This window comes from Dreissena polymorpha, chromosome 6 (assembly GCF_020536995.1).
Source record: "Dreissena polymorpha isolate Duluth1 chromosome 6, UMN_Dpol_1.0, whole genome shotgun sequence".
In the NCBI taxonomy this organism is placed as follows: domain Eukaryota; kingdom Metazoa; phylum Mollusca; class Bivalvia; order Myida; family Dreissenidae; genus Dreissena; species Dreissena polymorpha.
The window spans coordinates 73,333,401-73,339,651 of NC_068360.1; positions in this window are offsets into that span (position 1 = coordinate 73,333,401).

A 6,251-nucleotide genomic window follows, 5' to 3' on the forward strand; every position below is an offset into this window, starting at 1 on the left:
GTTTAGGCTAATTTACCATGGGGACAAATAAATCTAATAAATTGATTTGAGGTTGAAACAATTGCTTTTCATTGTTTGAAAAGTTGCTATAACAGTAGGACATGTATTCATGAGAGGTTTTCTTTTTGTATCAATACTTTTATTTCAAGTACTGTTTTATTTAACTGAAAAATTTGCTATAGACTATTAAATTTAGAACCTTAATTTTGGAGCTACTGTTATATTTCATACTGTGTTGAATTACATCGTTTGAATAAATATAAAGTTAATTTCATAGTTTAAATGTTTTGATCCAATTAATTAATTAAAGATTATGTGTATTTCAGAACATGTTTTTTTTGTTACATATGTCTGTACCTATAAAACAAGCTCATACATCAACGACAACACTTCAGTACTGACTTCATTAGTTTACTTGCACGAAGGTAATGAGTGTGCATTTATATCGATTTAAATGCATAACTGAAACAAATGTCGCTTAATTGTTTTTGCAAAAGTATAGGCAACAATGCATTTTAAAGTGGACGTTTCTGAAACAAAATAGTGCATCAGTTATTAATTACTTTTAATCTCTCTGCGAAATATAAATGAGCGATTAGTTTCGACAGAAGAAACCATAGTGCTGCCGTGAGATCTCTTTATGCAGTTATTTTGTTTCAACTAAATTTATATTAGTTCTCTTTATTTGTTTACGTACGTTTGATCCGAAAGTACCAGGGACAATCCGGAGCTTGCTATATTTTTTTAATGTTCATGCATGCTTAGTTACATATATTAAAACTTAATGGCTGAACATATTAAACACCAGAGTTTCAAAAAACCAAATTAAAACTGGTATATTGTAAATATAGGGAACTATAAATAATTAATATTGTTAATACACCATTATCATCCGTATGGTATAATACACTATGTTATTATAAAGATCTACCAATAACCACGCTGTCTAAGAGAGAAATCAAAACACTACTCACCGACTAAAAATGATGCGAACAGAAAATTAAGTACAATGAAAACCATACAAATTAAACAAGAACCTGAACGTTGGTAAATGTGCATTTCTACTTCTTTTTAGAGATTTATTTTGTAACAAAGTGTATATATGTAACTTTAATTGTCTTTGTTTTCTCTGGGGTCATCTTATTATGCAACGATCGCTTGACTTTCTTCGCTGAGAAGACATAAGTTGAATTTGATTGTTTAGTTTTTTGAGGAATTGCAAAACTGTCCGACGTGAAATTGTGTATTAGTGCTAGTATTGCAGATTTTATTCCTATTAACTATCAACAGGATTTTATTAAAAATCATAACATCACATTTATTTCGTCTTGTCATCGTTTAGTACTTTATGAACACTGACAGTCTGTCGTTTTGCTCCAACGAATTAGCAACCATTTAATTGCTAACTTAACAGACATTTATAAGACACAAGCTAGTTTTGAAACAAGTGTTTGTTTGACTAAAGGGGATCCCGATTTTATACACTTTAAGTCCGTATAAGTTTTTTGTTGTATTCAGTAGGTGATCAATTATTTTTTATGTGGATGGAGCAAGTCGTTTTTTTGCCGATATGGTATGTTCTTTTCAACATATATTTGCTTATTGTAATTTTTTGTCAAACACATTGGGCTTTAAGAAGAAATGATAAAAACAACTTTGTAAGGACAATGACAACAAGTTATTTCTTGCAATATTTTCCCGTGCAAAAACACAACGTTCTATGAACCAGATGCGTATTCTTGTGGTGACGTATCATTTGAGCCGAGTCGTGCGAAAATGGGTCTAAGGATATATATCCGAACAGCGCAATTCCGAATATGACACTGCATTCGTATATTGTGATGGGGAATTATAATGTCCTCGTATGAGCTCTCTTAAACTTGTGTGACTTTGTAGCGGACAATGTAGCTCCAGAGCAAACTGCGCGAATTAGATCTACACTGTGTGCATATGACATACTATCCGTTTTCGCTCGACTCAGCTCATTTCTTGATATGCCTTATTCTTAAATTCACTCTTTGGATTCGATCGATTCAACATGATCCATTATCTTGTAACGGAACAAAAACACTAAAATATAACTCGAAATTTATCAAATACAATAAAAATATGAATATATATGGAACACGTTGGTGAAAAATGCGGTATATTATTTGTATGGTATTTTTCGGTAGTGTTATTTCATGAAATATTGTTAGTATGGGATTGTTAACTTTACAATATGTGAACATCTCTCTTTAAAACATGTATGCCTATTGTGACCAAGAGCAGATAAATGTAGACTTCCATTATGTAGTGTATTATCTGCTTATATCCCCTTTCCCGGGATAACTATACACATTTGTCGGTTGTCATTTAAATTCTTTATTTACACACTCTTCATATTAATTTGTCTTTGAATATCAAGGATTTCGTCAAGTTGTTTATGTAGCATTCTATGGGAATACATAAATACAGAATATGATCAATGTTTTCAAACAAATCACAAACAAATAACGCAGCAATCCTCACCTTGATAAATTTGTAAGACCATAAACGTGTGCATTATATATTAAACTGGGACAAGGGCATCTTTTCAGATAGAGTAGGTAAATCTAGCACACGACGACGGTGAGCTATTTGTTTATGCACAAGAGTAGAGTTTAAAGTATTCGAATTACGCAGTTTGCACGGTTGGTAAAGCAGGGTCATGAACGCTTTCGGCCGCCCTGCTCATTTACAACCACCCCATTGAATGCATACTAAAATGCGGACAACTATTGTTTTGAAAACCATTTCAAGCAATAATTGTGTTCAACCGCCAATAAAATGTTAATATCTCTTCCGCCTTTAGCTAACTATTCAAATGCAAATAGGTGCTGAAATGTGCAAACATCACCTCGATCGGTCGGTTTTTGTTTTGGTAGTTTTATATGTAAGGGTAGGTGTTAACTGGTGAATTAATTGCCTTGCTTTCTGATGTATACATTAAGTATTTAGTCAATTCCACTTTTCATTTTGTCAAACAAGGGAAGAGTAATAAAAGCAAAATTTCGCTTTGATTTATTGATTTTTTTTTACAAAACAAACGGCGTTGCACCTACAGAAATTTGCATAAAAATTGTAGTTTTATGTTTCATTTGCAAACATACTTGAGATATATGCGGTTACAAAAAGTTAAGTTACGAATTGTAGACCAGTTGTAATTTTTTTCTGATATGCACAATGATTATTATAATGATATGGATACGGTTACGGCAACTGCAAATTACTGACTCAATTACTTGCTTTCATATAATTTACTACGCTAACAACTACCTCAACGTACAAGCCTTAGTTCAATCACTGGCTTACAAGCCATAACTCCCAATGGCTAACGAGCCATACCTCTCTCACTGGCTTACGATTCACAACTATCTCACTGGCTTACGAGGCATAACTATCTCATTGACCTACGAGACATAACTATCTCACTGGCTTACGAGCCATACCTCTCTAACTGGCTTACGATTCATAACTATCTCACCGGCTTACGAGGCATAACATTATCACTGGCTTAATACGAGACATAACTATCTCACTGGCCTACGAGCCATACCTCACTCACTGGCTTACGATCCACAATCATCTAAGTGGCTTAAGAGGCATAAATTTCTCACTGGCTTACGAGGCATAACTATCTCACTGGCTTACGAGACATAACTATCTCACTTGCTTACGAGCCATACCTTTCTCACTTGCTTACGATTCACAATCATCTAACTGGCTTAAGAGGCATAAATGTCTAACTGGCTTACGAGGCATAACTATCTCACTGGCTTACGATACATAATTATCTCACTGGCTTTCGACACATAAGTCTCTCACTGGCTACCAGGTATAACTATCTCACTAGCTAACGATGCATAACTATCTCACTGGCTTACGAGGCATTACTATCTCACTAGTTTACGAGGCATAACTATCTCACTGGCTTACGAGGCATAACTATCTTACTGGCTAACGAGGCATAACTATCTCACTAGCTTACGAGGCATAGCTGTCTCACTGGCTTACGATGCATATCTATCTCACCGGCTTACGATGCATAACTATCTCACTGGCTTACGATGCATAACTATCTCACTGGCTTACGATGCATAACTATCTCACTTACCTACGAGGCATAACTATCTCACTGGCTTAAGATGCATAGCTATCTCACTGACCTACGAGACATAACTATCTCTATGGCTTAAGATGCATAGCTATCTCACTGGTTTACGAGGCATAACTATCTCACTGGTTTCAGATGCAAAGCTATCTCACTGGTTTACGAGGCATAACTATCTCGCTGGCTTACGAAGCATAACTATCTCAGTTGCTTACGATGCATAACTATCTCACTGGCTTACGGCGCATAACTATCTTACTGGATTACGAGGCATAAATAACTCACTGACTTACGTGGTATATCTATATAACTATCTAACATACTTAAGAGGCAGAAATATCTCACTGACTCAAGTGGCAAAACTATATAACTCTCTAACTTGCTTACGAGGCATTACTATCACAATGGCTTACGAGGCATAACTGTCTCACTGGCTTACGAGGAATAACTATCTCACTGGCTTACGAGGCATAACTATCTCAATGTCTTACAAGGCATAACTATATTATCGGCTTACGAGGCACAACTATCTTACTGGCTACCGAGGTATAATTGTGTAACTTGCTTATTTATCTCACAGGCTTACGAGTAAAGCGTATCTCAAGCAGGGGTTGACGAATCGTAACTCAATCACTCGCTTACGTGTCATTATTTGCTCACGGACTAGCTAGTTGCTAGTCAATCACTTGCTTTTGATCCGTAAATTACTCACTGGCTGATGAGTCGTAACTTCATCACAGGCTTACCAGTGTTAACACCCTTTCAATCTTATGAATCGTAAATCAGTCACTGGTAAACGAGTCATAGCTCACTCACAAGCTTATAAATTAATAGCACGCATAGGTTTACAACTTGTATTTCACTCACTGGCGAATGAGTCGTAACTTACTCACATTCTTACACGTCGTTCATCATTCAAAGGCTTTGAAATCGTAACTCAATTACTTGCTTGCGAATCGCAGCTCTCTCTTTAGCTAACGAATAGTAACTCACGCACACGATTGCGAATTGTAACTCACTCAAATGAGTCGTAACGTAGGCACAGCTTATAGACAGTATGATCGTCCCCGGGTCAAATCTTGGCAAAGATATGATATGAATGCTATCAACAAACCTTATCAATCAGCAACAGCATGAGTAATGAGAACACTGTGCGATATAAGTGTTCTTGCAATACAGGCATCATACCATATACTGAAACGAACGTCCATATTAATACATGTCTATCTACAAACAATCCAAGCGGTACGATCATTAACTGAATTTAAAAAAAGACATTGTAAACATCATATTAAGCATTCACTACTTTTATCTTTAGTAAATAAATTATAATGAATTGAAAAAATACAGGTTAGCTTATAATTTAAAATGTTAAAAAGTATCGTAATTTCAGCTAGAAAGATTGTAAAATGACAGACATACATGTTTCGTATCATACATAAATACATTTATCGTTTTTAGTGTTTTCTAATTTAAGTATGTTTAAACATACGCAAAGTTATGCACAAATGATGTTATACGTGATCAAGATCTTTCAAGTCTTTGTCTTATTAAATTGCTATAATTATTTCTCATAGTAAACTTAAACACCTGAATACGATGTTTTGAAGAGATATGTCAACATTACTTGTCAACACCATGTTACTGCTGGTAGTACAGCTATAATATATATATATATAAATAATGCATTTATGTATGGCTTTTTTCTTTTAAAAACAATCGCCGAAAAACTTGAAACCAATGATCGTTAATGTTCTGTGTTAGAGTTTTAAAATTAAACTGTAATGGTATTACTAAGATTGAACTCGTTGTTGTTTGTACTAGTACACTACACGATTTACGTGTACAGTTTTGAGTGTTGTGTTCAACGTCTTAAGCTTCGTGTGTATTAACATGTTTTTGAAATGATGATTGATAATTTTGAACATTTGGTAAAATGTACATAATATCGGTAAAAACTTTACTCATACAATGTCAACATAAACCTAAGTAAACCGATGTAATTGATCTAACATCTTACCATGTCTTTATACTATTATATCAAAAGCATAATCCATAATTATCTGATATTTCTGATGCGAATATATATAGAATACTCTCTCTCTTCTCTCTCTCTCTC